Source organism: Cyprinus carpio, chromosome B3 (genome assembly GCF_018340385.1).
Source record: "Cyprinus carpio isolate SPL01 chromosome B3, ASM1834038v1, whole genome shotgun sequence".
Taxonomy (NCBI): domain Eukaryota; kingdom Metazoa; phylum Chordata; class Actinopteri; order Cypriniformes; family Cyprinidae; genus Cyprinus; species Cyprinus carpio.
Window position 1 is genome coordinate 16,748,958 of NC_056599.1, and position 17,024 is coordinate 16,765,981.

General features: G+C 36.5%; 1 protein-coding gene and 1 pseudogene across 5 annotated transcripts in view; one reads left to right on the forward strand and one right to left on the reverse strand.

The window, feature by feature from the left end:
* LOC109084036 (thyroid hormone receptor alpha-A) overlaps positions 1-17,024 on the forward strand; it is a 45,529-nt gene that overhangs the window by 13,161 nt on the left and 15,344 nt on the right. Inside the window, exon 2 of one of the 5 annotated variants that reach the window (XM_042719982.1) lies at positions 15,421-15,531. The exons of the other annotated variants lie outside the window; for them this stretch is intronic. The gene's annotated coding sequence lies outside the window, so the exon portion shown is untranslated. The remainder of the gene's footprint in view (positions 1-15,420; positions 15,532-17,024) is intronic. 5 annotated transcript variants of the gene reach the window in all.
* Positions 1,476-15,833, reverse strand: LOC109078136 (annotated as a pseudogene).

Below are 17,024 nucleotides of genomic sequence, written 5' to 3' on the forward strand. Positions count from 1 at the left end.
CTGTGGCAGTGGGGAAATACAGAAAAAGGATCCTGCGGCAGCAGTCACTGCTGTGGCAGTGGGGAAATACAGAAAAAGGATCCTGCGGGAGCAGTCACTGCTGTGGCAGTGCGAAAGAGAAAAAAAGGCTCCTGCGGCAGCAGTTACTGCTGCGGCAGTGGGGAAATACAGATAAAGGACCCTGTGGGAGCAGTCACTGCTGCGGCAGTGGGGAAATACAGATAAAGGATCCTGCGGGAGCAGTCACTGCTGCGGCAGTGGGGAAATATAGATAAAGGACCCTGCGGGAGCAGTCACTGCTGCAGCAGTGGGGAAAATACAGATAAAGGACCCTGCGGCAGCAGTCACTGCTGTGGCAGTGGGGAAATACAGAAAAAGGATCCTGCGGGAGCAGTCACTGCTGCGGCAGTGGGGAAATACAGATAAAGGTCTTGTGGGAGCAGTCACTGCTGCGGCAGTGGGGAAATACAGATAAAGGACCCTGTGGGAGCAGTCACTGCTGCGGCAGTGGGGAAATACAGATAAAGGATCCTGCGGGAGCAGTCACTGCTGCGGCAGTGGGGAAACCACAGATAAAGGTCTTATGGCAGCAGTCACTGCTGCGGCAGTGGGGAAATACAGATAAAGGTCCTGTGGGAGCAGACACTGCTGTGGCAGTGCGAAAGAGAAAAAAAGGCTCCTGCGGCAGCAGTCACTGCTGCGGCAGTGGGGAAATACAGATAAAGGTCCTGTGGGAGCAGACACTGCTGTGGCAGTGGGGAAATACAGATAAAGGACCCTGTGGGAGCAGTCACTGCTGCGGCAGTGGGGAAATACAGATAAAGGACCCTGTGGGAGCAGTCACTGCTGCGGCAGTGGGGAAATATAGATAAAGGACCCTGTGGGAGCAGTCACTGCTGCGGCAGTGGGGAAATACAGATAAAGGATCCTGCGGGAGCAGTCACTGCTGCGCAGTGGGGAAACACAGATAAAGGTCTTATGGGAGCAGTCACTGCTGCGGCAGTGGGGAAATACAGATAAAGGACCCTGCTGGAGCAGTCACTGCTGCAGCAGTGGGGAAACACAGATAAAGGTCTTATGGGAGCAGTCACTGCTGCGGCAGTGGGGAAATACAGGTAAAGGACCCTGTGGGAGCAGTCACTGCTGCGGCAGTGGGGAAATACAGATAAAGGATCCTGCGGGAGCAGTCACTGCTGCAGCAGTGGGGGGAAAATACAGATAAAGGATCCTGCGGGAGCAGTCACTGCTGCGGCAGTGGGGAAATATAGATAAAGGACCCTGCGGGAGCAGTCACTGCTGCAGCAGTGGGGAAATACAGATAAAGGTCTTGTGGGAGCAGTCACTGCTGCGGCAGTGGGGAAATACAGATAAAGGCTCCTGCGGGAGCAGACACTGCCCCAAGCGGTGGCTATGGTGGGACTGGAGTTCAAGTGAACAGGGATGGGCTGGCGTTAAAGGGGTCGGCTGATGAGGGTTCAGTGGGCTTCCTTGAAATGGGAGCAGTCCGATCGAATGTAGCTTTTGAAGACGACCAGCGACTGAGTGCTTGGATCTGCTGCTGGGAGAAGCCTTTTTGGGCCACTGTGGTTGCCGCGGCTATTTGGAATAAATGGCTGGAAAAATTATCGGCTGGGGTACCAGCTAGGAGCAAAACGTACTTGAGGTGCTTTTGAAACCAGAAACGAGAGACGGGGCGGTTGGAGTCGTCTGTGAAAAGAGGGTCAGATGGGAGTTTGGTCTGTGATTTTCTGAGCTGAAGGAAGGCTAGGAGGGCTTTACATGGGAGTATGGCTGACTGGAGGTTGAAAATGAAAACAAAGTGGCCTTTCTTTGTCTGGTCTGTCTTTCTTTGCTTTATGAAGTAAGATATGGTTTCATCATCCAGCACCGCTAGATCAGAAATAGTGGGGTGAATGTTTGGGTTGAAGCTGGATGTGATGGCAAGCTCAGAGCATCTGAGAAAACCGAAAAAAGCCAGGATGAACATGGCGTCAAGCGTGCGGGTGGTAGAAAGGTAGAAAGGTAATCTGTACCGAGGGTGGAAATACATTTAGTCAGTATTACCAAGGTTATAGGTTACCTGGTGTCTGGACGGGTGGGATGGACTCTTTGGATGCCTTTGATGTGCAGGGAGGTCTGTGAATTGGCTATTTGAGGTGAGGGTGAACCGTATATGAGTTTGTGGAAAAATTGGATTCCACTTAGATAGCCTTTAACCCTCTGGAGTCGATCAATGTGGATAAGCGTTTTGTGGCATCTTCTGATAACCCCGAAAATAACTTAAATTACACTTTCAGTTTTCATCGTACAGATCAGAGCAATACATCAATTGAATCTGTAAAGGGTCTACTTTTATTTGTATACACACATAATAACAACAAAACTTTGTGCATTTACAAAATAAAGAAAACAAACAGAGTGCGCTGTCTGCCGCCTTAGTTCTGCGTGATCTTCATTTACTTTTAAACTAAGCGAGTCTTATCGAAAACAAATATTCTGTGATAAAGTAATCCATATGAAAACAACGCGATGTCCAGTCTTTCACGTCTCCCTTCATTATATCTAATGCGACCACGCCCACGTGCTGAACGCGCTTTTGATATTATAATAGACATCGCGAAGCTCGCAGCATGTAAACGCCCACATGACAGCAAACAAAGCAGCGAGACTGTTCAAGTTTTTTTTTTTTACTGTCCACTTCGCGCTGAATGTAATAAAACCGGTACATAATTCACCCCAACTGTCCACTTCGCGCAGAAGGAGTTGTAGTCCGGGAATAATTTTATCTCTGACATATTTGCGGTGATTGGATGTGAGAGAATGAAGGTAAGGCTGCTATGATTATTTATAGTGGTTGAATAGATGAAGTGATTACTGATGATTACTGATGAGGTTGGCCAGGTTGATTATCTGTGCATGCTCCTCCCGAAATTTGTTAATAAAACATCACTAAAACGCACAGCAGAGATAGAGAAATTTTAACTAATGAAACTTATGGTTTATCTGTGCTCTTCATGCAATCTTGGGTATTTTTAATAAGGAAAATATATTTATAATGCAGTGCTTATCAACATAGCCTTTATCGCTGTATATAATACTATCATTCTGTAATATGAAACCACGTCTGGTCACAAAAATAAGTTATTTCAAACACTCAACTATGTTTAAAATATTGTGAGAACATCTTTATGTCTAGTCTTTCAGTATCATCTCAGTGAGCATTTTACAGATATGCAATAAGGTGATTTAGGACTAGGCATATTCAGATGTGTTAGTGTGGACGAATGGAAAGTATTTAAAACCTATAGACGGAGAGCATTTAAAAAACAAAACTGCTCATTTTAAATATATATCAGATTAATGTTGATATAGCCTGTGGCATTAGAGGTGCCTGTGATGTTCTTTGCAGAATCATGGCCATGCGCATGGTTTATTAATTATCGCTCAAAATCAGTTTTCCCATGGAGAAAATGAATGGGATTTTTACTTGCTTTTTTGTTTACACATATTATATAGCTAGTTTTTTCAGTTACAGTTTTCAAAAACAGCATCAAAGTATACTCTTTATACTATTCAGTAAGTGTTCAGTTAGTATTTCATTCCATTTTGAACAGAGAAAAATTCTTTGTTTTGTTTTTTTAGTGCACCACTTCCTCTCTTTGCAGTTATCACATGTGTAAAGAGCACTGTTGGCGAATATACTTTCATGCTTTAGTTTGCTAAGCTAGCATGCATGAGGGTTTTTGGTTGAATGAGTATCGATTTGGGATATTGTTTATATAGAGGCTTGAATTGGTGATTCATTTCTTTTTGAACGGTTCATTTATTTGAACTTTATGAACAAACTATTTCACTAAAATGACTCAGACTTTCCTATATTTCACTTTTGAGAAAGAGAGAGGATATTTTAGGAGCACATGTTTGATTATTACCTCAGTTTGTTCAGCTTTAGAGCTGCGTACACAATATAATATGACATAAATCAGCTTTGTAGAACTACTTCTCTTAAAAAGTAGCTTGTTATAGGAAAAGCTACACTGTTTTGAAAAACAGAAACAACAGGGGCTACAAAAGGACTGAAAACCCATCTTGGTTGTTTACCGCACTGCTCAAAGTGAAGTGAATTTAGTGTTGGTTTGTGTACATCAAGGTCCCTGCAGAGAACTGATATCTCCCTATAGATCCATTTACACTGGATTGTGCACTGATCTGTATTGACCCTTAACCTTGTTTGCTATACTGTGTTTCTAGAGTAAGAATATTGTGTACTGTACAAAACAGCACTAGACTTTCACTAATTAGCAGAAATATGAGTTGTGTTTTTGCCAAGGAAAGTGTGAATATGCTCCTAATGTGATCTGAATCAAACATCCAATCAGACATTGAGAGACACATGAGACAGGGAATGTGGTTTTGATGATTCTATACAACAGTGTTAAAATGCTGCATAATCCTGCAGTTAAAATATAAAATCTAACAATTATTTTGTTCATAAACTGGCAACCTAAAAAAAGTAACATGTAATTGACTGGTTATTATCTTTAAGTTGAAAATATTATTTAACATTACTGAATCAACATAAATATATTAATTATAATTGTTTCAGGATTTGTTTTTGATGTATAGAAACTTAAAAAAAACAGCATTTGTTGCATTAGAAATCTTCTAACATTATAACTGTCTTTACTGTCACTTTTGATCAATTTAATGCATCCTTTCTGAATAATAATTTTGTAAAAAAAAAAAAAAATTGATCTAATTTTTATTTTTATATGGGCTAAATTAGGTAGAAATTGCTGTTTAAGGTAACATTTATTATTATTTTTTATTGTTGTTGTTTTTATTTTCCAGTATGGCATTGGCACAGTCTGTATTTTTTTTTTTTTTTTTTTTTTTTTTTTTAATATGCTTTTTTTTTTTTTTTTTTTTTTTTTTTTTTAATATGCTCAAAGTTTCTCCCAATTTTTTTACACATTTCTGTTTGCAGAAATTAATATATATATATATATATATATATATATATATATATATTATATTTATATATATATATTATTATATTATATATATATTTTTTTTTTTTATTGGAATACAGTGTCTTTCTCTTTAGTGCTATAAACACCAAAGTGTACCAGTAAGTATGTGAACTTTCACCATCAAGATAATCTCCACTTTAAAATAAAAGAGGAAAAATCATCATGGCACTTTTGAACTTCAGAAGGAATGATCTTTATTATATAGTAAATGCCAAACTGATAAAGCTCTGACATATTCAGCTATCACCTACAGTAATGGTTTATGTTGACTATTATAAAGATGAAATGATTAGTGTTCAGCTTGTCAAAAATGCTTATATACAGTAGGCTATTATTTAGTATTCATCAAAACTCATTTTCATTTCTTTGTGTAAAATGAGGAATAAGGGAAGACTTCTTCCTCAATAAATACTGCTGTTTGTCATTATGTACAACTATTTTTAGTTGTATTTAGTGTCAGTTTTTTTGCTCAAGCTTAATGCTGTGACCGCAATTAAGATTCAGTCATTTAAAAACCCTCATTGTTTTTGCCCCTGGGAAATAAAGCTCTGATTGAATTCTTAATTATATTGTTGAATATATTTTAGAATATATATTGCCCTCTTTGTGTGGGGTTTGTAGGAGCTCTGCAGTATATAATAAGTGATGGAACATGTTGGCTGTGATTCCGATGTTTATTGTGCAACCTAGGTTCTGTTGTTTTTTACCTCTCGGGAGCTCTTGGGATATAGCCAGAGGACCTAAATCCAACTCCTGCCCATCTATACATTTGCTTAGAAGGTTTTAAGCATGAACCTATTGATAGATTATGTTCCCTAGGTTCCTCTTCCCCATGCTCTCCATTTCTTCCCCAGGAACGACAGTCCTGCTAAGCCCCAGCTAAACCCTAAATCTAATGCTTAGCCTGCTGGTGCCATGGACCTCATGGACCTAATGCCTGTGTTTTGTAGACTCAGAGGGGATCAGGGGTTGTTGTAAGTGCAAATTCAAACACTGGACAATCTGATTTGTCCTTTGCATCATTAGCTAACAGAAACTCAATGGCAGATTTACTTTAGGGTTAGTTGGCACTGCAGATCAAGGTAAGGTAAGAATGTGTTCCTTTACACAGTGAAAACATGTGAGTCTTTTACAATATTTACTTGAACTTAACGTGATCTGACACAGACACAAATGCAACACTTTAAATTTTCTTACACAACTCTGTAACCTGATGGGAAATAAGGCCGCACTGTACAGTATGTGTCAGGTTAAATATTTCTACTTTTTCAAACTAGGGGCAAAAAGTTTGAGAGAAAAGGAGTAAAATATTGCTTTCAAAAAAATACACACATTCTGCTTTTCAAAATATTCATTTTTCAAACTAGGGGCAAAAAGTTTTCATTTTGCTTTCAAAATACACACAAGATTATTCATTATTTTATTATATTGACAGTCATAGTTTTATTTAAAACATTTATTTAGCAATTTATTTTTCACAGCATTAGTTGAAACATCCAGTGTTACATAATCCTTTAGAAATCATTCTAATATACTTATTTACTCAAGAAACAGTTTTGCTGCTTATTTTTTATTTATTAAAATTTATTTGAAAAGGGACCATGCACAATTTTAACAAAAATGTTTCCATTTCATGCATTTTACCGAATTTAGCCAGGGACTAGTTTTCATCCGCGGTCTCTTGGCAGGTAATCATAATCATAGGTAAACATAAAAACATAAGCCAACAAACACATAAAAACATAAGCCAACAAACAATCTTATAATAAGATTCTCTGATTAGTATACATTTAAAAACCATTTATTTGAAATAGAAATCTTTCATCACTTTATAAATCTCTTTTACTATTACTTTTGATTAATTTTAAGCATCCTTGCTGAATAAAAATATTAATTTCTTGTAATAAAAAAATCTTACTGACCTCAAACCTTTGACAGTTTTATTTTGTTCTCAAGTTCTTTATACAGGTACGAAAAATGACGGTTTCATTGTCATTGTTTGGTTATGGCATTTCTCATTTGGAATTCAAATTGAGCAATAGGTTATGATCCATATCCAGCTTAGTTCCATGACCTAATGCTAAAGGTCAATACAAGATGCTGTCATCATCATCATACACTCAAAAGGTCATACGGGTTTGGAGTGCCATGAGGGTGGGCTGATGAATCATTTCACAACATGATTGGATTTAGACATTTGAACTGGTGATTTCTTCCACCTTAAATCTCCTCTAGCTTTGCCATAGCTATATGCATCAGCCACGATCATTTTGCAGAATGTATTATTTGACATCAGCATATATTTTCTTATACTGATCATACTGAAAGTTGTTTTTGCCATTTGCTATACAATTAATAGAGCAGTCTTAAAGTGCACAGTAGGTCTTTATATGACGTGATTGAAAGCCATGAGGTGTTTCACAGTGAATGCATACTGCAGTCGCAAGTGTCTCATTGAGTTGCTGGTTGTCAGCTGGGCTCAGGGATAAATCAGATTCTTCATCCCGCTCGTCACATTGCCTCCTTGTGAATGTTACATGCTGCTCTGACTCATGCAAGGATTCAAGTACTCACAGTCACAGTGAAGACACACAGTTGTTATCGACAGCACATAGAGGGCATCAGTCATACATTTCATTCATTTTTTTTCAACCCTCTTGACCTCAGCTGCCAGTACCTGAAATAATCACTCTGAAAAACAACAATATTCTGTTCTTCACTTGTTGTTGAAGGCCAAATAGGAGGACAGTTACCACGGTAACAAGTAGTAGATTATTTGATGGTTTAAGAAGGCCTTGTAAAGAATGTTTTACTCGGTCTGTAAGGCACATTAGAAGAATTCACACTGAAAAAAATTATTTTTTTTTGTTTCCAATAAAAATATCTAAACATAATTAAAATAAAAACTATGTTATATAGCAAAACTATGTAAGATAATAAGACTTAATTAAAAGAATAGTTTGAGTATTGTCATTTTTTCTTAACCATTTTCTTTTCTTTTTTTAATAACCACTTATTTATTTTCTTCTGTAATTTAGCTTTTCAAATAAATTGATCTTGTTTAAAAAAAGCTGTTTAAAAAAATACTAATTATATATATATTTTTTAAGTTCAAAAGGTAAATGTCAGAAAGAAAAGTCATTTTCAGCTCCACTCTTACTTTTGAAATATATTAAATCAAGACAGAAATGTAGGGCTCTATGATTTCTGTGAGGTGGACTGGACTGGAATCCCGTCATAAAAGCAGCAGAATTTACTGTATAACGTGGAATGTCATGACATTTGCTAAATTTTGGATGAATACGTCAAAAGTAGGTTTGTACACTTAAATCAAAACATGGTATAGTGTCTGTCAATATTAAGCTGCAAAAAGTACTATTTAAATATCAATCCTGCATGTCTCTGTGTGAATGAATGGCGCAGACGCGCGGTTTCGTTTACTACACAGATACTGAAGCGCATGTGACGCTCGTGGTGTTTTCAGCCTCAATATATGAACATATAAACAATCTCCAGAGAGTCACTTCATGGGCATTTTCTTTTGAGTAAAACTATTGTCATATATACAAACAGAAATTTAAAGGTTTTCACAGCAACTCGTCAAAATAAAAGTTCAGTTTCACTTGAAGAAACTGTGACAGAAATATTGCTTAATGTAATGATAGTACTACTACTACTAATAAAATTATTATTAAAACATTATTTTTAGAGGAATATTTAACAGAAAAATTATTTACCAAAATTTAATTAGCAGAAAAATGTAAATACACAAAATTATTTCTGGAAAAAAATTAATAGAATTATATTTTTTAAATAAAATCAATTAATTAAGAGATGCTTTTGAATAAAACTGAATTTGAGAAAGAAATAAAACATATCTCACAGGGCCTTTTTTGATTAATAAAATTTAATTTAACCATTAAAACAGTGTAGAAAAATTCAAACGGAACAGAAAAAAAAACCCCGGATTCCAGCACATTTAAAACGGAAAAATAATGATTTTATAGGGCCCTAGATATGTCACTCTTTATTAGGGTTTGCATTTAGGTTTTTTTGGTTTTGTTTTGGATGATTTTTTCTCCTCTGTACTTTGTGTTGCATGTACCCCTGCCCAGCTTACCTGGACTTTAAAAACAATACTCGCCCACACTAGAGCACTTCAGAGACGATGACTTGATTGATTTACATTTCAGTTTGGCAGGCACATTTACATCTCAAACTGTATGTCACCAGACCAGCTGCACTCTATGCACTGACGAATGCCTGACGAGGAACTGAGCCATTGAAAGCACGTGACACACACATCAGCATGCTCTTTCACAAAAAAGGGGCAGTGTACATTAATCAACATTCGTGAATGTAAATGTACCCAAATTAGCCCAAAGACTAGTTTTCATGGGTAGTTTCATTTCCTTCTGGCTCACTGCATGTTTCACATAGGCATCATTGCCAGATGCTTAAAAAGTCATTCAGTAAGTTTTGAGATAAAATCAGGCATGCCTTAAAGTCCTTAATGGCTTCAACTGGTCATTGATTTCAATTGGATACAGAGTTATTTATAAATGTTGGTATAGCTTTACTTCATTTTTAAGACATGAATAAAAGGAGCTGCTGACTCCATATTCTTCTTTGTCAGTAAAAAAAATACAATCATGACTAATAGATTTCCTAGCTGTTTCTTTAGTGTCATAGATGACATTTAAATCTTTGACATTCAAATATATATATTTTTATCAAATTTGTATTTTTTAATCCTTTTTACAGAAAGAAGGATACTGCATCAGTATTTCAGTAGAAATATAATGTAAATTGGAGTCATTTTTGGAATATCTGTCCTTTTTTTGTATAGAAGGGTTGCTGTGACACCTATTTCACACATCAAAGTATGTAAAAATATGTGTGACAGGATGGAAAGATAAATAAAACAGAAGGAATAAGGGAAAAAATAGAAGTGAATTACATACCGACATCAATCCTTGTTCATACGATCCCTTTTCTTTTCAAAGGGACATTTTGCACACAATGTTGTTATTTTTATGAATAATAAATACATTTAACCATTAAAGAACCTACTCAAAAATACCCCTTAAAAACTGTGGCTAGGTACATTATTTATTTAAAGCACTTATGCGAATGAACTATTGCAACTTAATAAAAGTGGCTTAGTTTTTTAAGTGAGACTTGTATGCTGATCAGATGGCTGTCATCATATCTCCTCGTATAGGTAATGCAAAAAAACATTTTATAGTCGAGAAGCTTTTGTTTTGATATCTGATTTTCAGCAGATTAGATGCAAAGTTTTTATAAGCTTTTGTTTTGATCATAGTAGACAGTGTTTGTTTACTGTAATATCCCATAAATGAGGATTTTGGTGGGGCAGATGCAAAGTTTTTATGCAAAATACACAGCTCAGTTTTGGGAAATTCCCATGGCCTACTTTCTGGCAGTGACTTCTCTCATTTACTAAGGGCTTCGGTTGGCCAGTCTCTCAAAGAATCTCATTTCGTCTGCTTTTGTAAATAGATAGAAATTGTGGGGTTTTTTTTGGGGGGGGGGTTTAGAAATTTCTTCTTACCACAAGTAATTTTTGAGGTGTCTCAAACAATTCAGTTGTAACCACACAGGAAATGAAACGGCTGACAGCTGTCACGTTTTCTTTTTTTTATCATACTTAGAAAGCACAAACATCGTGAGGGATGTAATGTTAAAGCTGACCTCAAGATAACTGTAAATTTCATACCAAGTGTGAGTGATTGATGGACTAGCATTACTCAACATTACTTACTACCTTCCAGCAACACTACATTCCATGAAGGTAAAATAGTAAAAAAACATAATAATAGTTCATTTAAATGGAACAGGAATCAGAACTGGAAATTTTGTAAATACTGTAATATATGTTGAATTTTGACATTGCCAACCGTTAAATTAAGTTGACAGTAAGTAATAAACAGTATTGAGAATTGAGTAGTTGATCATTGTGCATTTTTCCTTACCACTATTTTTTAATAGTTGTTTAATGATTTTAATGGAACCAGAATCGGAACCGGAACCAGAAAATGTCTAGCGCTTCCCAACCCTATCCACAACATAGTCTTTTAGATTCCCTCTTTTGTGGGCCATTAACAGCTTTTAGGACTGTATTTACTTGCATAGGGGAAAAATTAAGATGAAAATATAGTTTTAGGTATTCAGAGTTTCAATTTGATTGTCTTGTTTTCACTTAGCTTTAGTGAAAGACTCATCCCACAATTGTCCTAGACTTTTGAGAGAGGGAGAGACCAAGTGTCCCAGTCAGTGTGTTTGACTTTGCTTTTTTAATGGTTCGGTGCTTTAAAACATGAAGTACAGAGTTAAAAAAAAAAAACATCTTCTTAAAGTGTATTTGACAAATCTGCCACTTTGCTGACATTAATTTTAACTTTTCAACTACTGAAGACAATCTGCCCAGACATGCATTTCCTGAATAATACCCACAATATCATAGCGAAAGAAACAGACTCGGTGCTCAAGGCACTTATTTGAGTTTCTGTTATTTAATTCTAAACACACAATGCTGGTTTCCTGTTTCTGCTTGCTTTATATCCCCATTAATAAATAAATGAGAGATAGAAAATGGGGCGAGTGGTCCACTTCACCAGGGAGGAAATGAGAGAGGTCAATTTGTTTTGCAAATCCAGTCATTTTCTTGGCATCCCAAGAGTCCTCTTCTGCCAAAATCTGTTTTAGACATATGGACTGTGTGCATGTGCTGTATACAAATGTATGTCCCCTGTCTGTACTTGAATTGTTTCAGAAAGCAACAGAATTTAAGCTGCTTTTGGTCTGCTTAATTTGTTACTGGTTTTACAAATAGCAATTTAGCTGATTGAATCAGGACTTTGTGGTCATCTGAATTGCTGCTAGTTTTTTTTTTGTTTCAGAATGTTCAGAGTGTGTTTAAGGCTCTATGGTTGAATCAATCAGATTTAAAGAATACATTTCCTGAGGGAAGGTTATGTATGCAGCTGTGGCCAAGGCTGTTACGATGCATGCTAAACACACACACACACACACACACACACACATAAACACACACACACACACACACACAATCAGATTGTTCCATTAGAGTGACGATAGAAGCTATTGACCAGAACTATTGAATGGGAAAAGTGCAACTACAGTAGCTTGTTGAATAAAACTATTTATAGCATTCAGGTTGATACTTGAATTCTTTACAATATGTGTGTAATGGCTGAACGAAATAAAACAATAAGTCCTATAGCCTAACAATAAAAATTGTTTTGTCTAAATAAAAGCTTGCTTCTGCCACATGATTTAAAATGACATTTGCCTCAATTAACACCCGGTTTGCTGCTTTTTAATAGTTATATTGCTTTTGTTTGGTGTTTAATATTGTTAAGTGTTTTAATTTATTGTGATTAAGAATACGTTAAGTTTTGGTATGGAGTATGATTAAGGGGTTTAATACAAAAAAATCAACCTTTAAATAATTCTGTTCAGTATTCACTCAAGTACTGGTGTTAATTGGAGGCAATTTATGCTGTTATAATAAGTACTAATAAACAGCCAGTATGCTAGTAATATACATGATAAGCAACTAGTCAGAATTGATCCCTAATCTAGTGTTTATATCTTATATCTTGCAACTTGCAAGTTTATATGTCACAATTCTAGAAGTCTGAATTATAAGATAAAAAGATTTTGTATTTTTTTTATTTTATTATTAGTATTATTGTTGTTGTTGTTGTTGTTGTTGTTGTTTTTGTATATTAAAGATTTTGTACCAGCCCCAAGAATTGCTTACAGTGTTCATGATTAGTGATATTTTATAATTAATCAAAAACTATTTTTATTGTTATTCTTAATAACACTTATAAAATAATGAGTCATATTCATAATGCATACTTAGGGCCCTATAAAATCAATTTTATTTTTTCCAAATTCTGTTTTTTTCCGTTTAAATTTTTCTGGATTCTGTTTTTTTTTTTTTTTTTCTGGACTCCATTTTAATGGTTAAATTAAAGTTTATTAATCAAAAAGCATGTCTTGAAATCATGAAATGTAATTTAATAGTAATTTGCAAACAAAATGTGGCACAGCACATGTACTGTTAAAACATGGAAGAAAAAATGAGTGAATATTCCTTAAAAAATAAAGTTTGAATAATATTTGAATTAGTAGTAGTTGTAGTATTACAATAAGGCATATTCTGTACAAAAGTAATACATTTGTCTTGATGGAGTTTTGTTTGTGTGATATGATGACAGTTTTTCTAAAATGAAATGATCAAATGCTCATAAAGTGACTCTAAGAGCAGCTCTGGACATGTGTTTATGTCCTCATTTAGTGAGAGGGCAGATGCTGGAAACACCTGGAGAGTCACACGCACTTCAGTTTGTGTAGTAAACAAAACCTGGCGTCTGAGCCATTCATTCACACCATAGACTGTATGATTCACACAGAAACACGCAAAATTCAAATTTAAAGGGGTCATATGATGCAATTTCAAGTGTTCCTTTGTCTCTGGAGTGCTACAAGCTGTTCATGCATATAAGATCCGTAAAGTCTCAAACCCAAAGAGATATTTGCAAACAAATATCTGCAAATGAGGCTCACTACCTCATTCAGCAGTTAACTGACCTCATTCAACTACCTCTTCTGTCAGTTTAAATAAAGATCTGCTCTCTGAGATTTTTGACACTTTCATCAGACTGAATAAGCTCTTTTGCAATACAATCATTATATCTGCACTGTCTACTTCACTGGTTTGCACTCTATGTACCATGTGCCATTGTGCTGCTTTACTTATCTTTCTTTTTACATGATCTATTTGTATATTTGTATAGTTGTACTTTATATTTTATTATCTGTATTTAGTGTTCTACTGTTTGCGTTATCTCTATGCACCAAGGGTCTGAGAGTAACGCTATTTCAATTCTCTGTATGTATGTACTGTACATGTGGAAGAATTGACAATAAAGCAAACTTAAAACTTGAAAACTTGATATTCTTTCTAAAAGTTAAGACTCATCCAAAGCACCTCATATAAACACGCACATACATGTCTACGTCACTGTGTTGGATGATTTGCAAAACACCGCCCAAAAGTTTACTCAAAGAAAGAAGGCCTTACTTTTATTCTCGCTGTAGTATTGTTACCGCAGCGCCATGTCCTGGGGTGTATTCCAGAAAAGAGGGTTAACTTACCGTGAACTAAACCCTGAACTCTCAGTTGATTTACCCCCAAACCTTGCTTACTCGAGGTATGTGGTTCCAAAAACACGTCCGGGAGTAAGTTCATTCAACTCAGAGCATGTTCCTGGTTAAGACTCTAGACATTCTCAACAGAGCGACGAATCAACATGTCACTATAGAAACGGACGCTAAGAAAAAGCACGCCAAGTTGTTCCTTTCTTCTTCTTTTGTTCATTAGTTGTTTACATGCTTGGTGCATATCGCCACCTAATTGATGGTTGTGCAATCATTTTAATTTTTTTTGTCCGTTTAATCCTTGAGAATATGAATTATATAGTTTGTTTAATACTAATTATATATTAAGTCATATCAGATATGTATTTTGATTTAGAATTTAGACATTATAGAAAATGGCGCTCCATGTGTGAAATAATATAACATGTAATAAAATAAAATAAATAAATATATATAAGTTAAACATTACCTTGTCATAGTGTTGTTTTATAATGTATACAGATAACTCTTATATATGCCAATAAAATAAATAATCATATTAGAATAATATATTACCTTATTTATTATTTATATTAGCGCTTCCTCATTAACATATATATATATAATGGGCTATATTACATATTGTAATATTATATAATGTTGTGCACTGTCACGCCCACTGAAGGCTGGCTGAAGTGAACTAACCCTGGAACAGAAGCTGCTCCGGAGCAGGTTAAGTTCAGAGAGTGAGTTGCTATGACTACTAACATACCCTGAAAGTTACCTCCGTTTTTGAACCGAAAGTTGAGGTTATCCGCTTACTTACTCTTAAACATACCCGGGTATGTCACATAACCTGCTTTCTAGAATACCCCCCAGGAGATGCTGTGTGTTTCCAAATATGTTAAGGGGCATAACTGTCATGTGTTGGTTTCTGTTTAGTTCCTGTCTGTCCTTATTTGGTTTGTTTCCTGTTCCCATTTAGTTAATCAGCGTTCATTCGTTTCCACCTGTGTTTATTAATCTCATTAGTTCCCTTTGGTTCTTGCTTATAATTCCTCAGTTCTCCCTTAGTCTTAGTCCGTTTACCATCATGTCTAGTTTGCTCTTTGATTTATCTGTCTCCTGGTTATTCTCCTAAATTGAAGTTGGAATTAAAAGATTGTGTGCTGGATTACTCTTGTGTCATCAGCCTATCTCCTAAGAGCACAGAACTGTGACAGACAAACGGGCCCAAGAACAAGATGGATTGGGCTGAGGACCGGTTGTGCTGCCTGGGAAAGGGTGGTTGCCCACTGGAAAGGTATGTGGAGGAATTCATATAGCTTTCCCATCAAGTGGGCTGGGCCGATGCCTCTTTAATGTGCCTGTTTTCAGTTGGGACTGAATGAGAACAATATTCGTTGTCGTTCTCCCATTTTTGACTTTTCTTTGTTAATATAGTTCATAAATTTATAGTTAATAAATTTCATCCTATATTTAAATGGCTCTAATTTTGAAGTAGAGGAGGTTGGAGAAGTTAAAAGTCGTTCTTATCCAGCCTTCTGAAAACCACTGGGCCTCGCCAGCTCACCCCATGTTTAGATCCTCCACATACCTGGCCATTGGGCCCGACCATACCTATCCTCCTGTGCGTCCCCAAGCCCGGAAGTGGGTTTCTACAGCACTGAAATCTGCCATCCATCCTCCGTTTCCAGCTTCCCAAACCAATCTGATCCTTAGCTCCCAATTGGTGGCCACATCACTCTCAAGCTTGCCGGCCACTCCTGAGTCAAGCCCGCCGGCCACCCCTAAGCTCGCTCCAGTATCATGCACCTTATCTTCTAAGAGCACAGATTTGTGACAGTAACATTTTCATCACATGCTTGAGGTATTCGGCCAATCACAAAGCACTGGAGAGCTGGCCAATCACAGCACACCTCGCTTCAGACCAATGAAGCTTTGTAAAAATCGACGCGTTTCAGAAGGTGGGGCATAGAGGAGAAACAATAATGTACAGTATGTGGAAAATAATGTTTTTTTTTAAACCTAAAACCACATAAACACATTTTGTTACACCAAATACACAACATAATGTTCTTTTTAGCTATGTCATATGACCCTTTTAAAAGCCTTTTTGCGGCTTAATATTCATAGACACTAGCCCATTTCGTGATCTGATTTAAGTGAAATGATGTACTTTTGATTTATTCGTACAAAATTTGGCAAATTCCATGACGCTCCGAATCATACAGTCAATTTTGATGACTGGATTCCACAATTCCACAACTCTGCTTACTGTATTGTAGATTGACTAATCTAAAGCCAGAGTCTCTAAAATAAGAGATTCAGCAGGTCATTGTGTTTGTGTTCAGGGGGCGCCTCGTGCCTGATCTTGTCTTGGGTGCCGTCATGTGAGTCACGACTTCATATATCACACTGATTCAGATTGAGGTGCTTTTATTGGCTGTTTAAGAATGTGAGATCCTAAGGTGTGACACGCAGGTGATAATGCATGTCAGTGCAGAGAAAGAGAGAGCGAGACGGAGAAAAGAACAGAAAGTGTGACATCCTTCACAAACCAAATCTCCAAGATATTTTTAAGAAATTAGTAAATTAATCCCAAGATGGAATGATCTGCTGAATTATTAAACACTGAGGTCAGCCGTTATGGAATAACCCAGTTCAGCTTTCCTATAATTAGATAGAGGCCGAGTGGTTGCCTTGGAAACGGCAGATTTATTGACCTTGCATGGTGAAGCTATATCGGCTTCAGAGCAAGAATGGAAAAATGACACACAGGTGTGAGGGATGCGC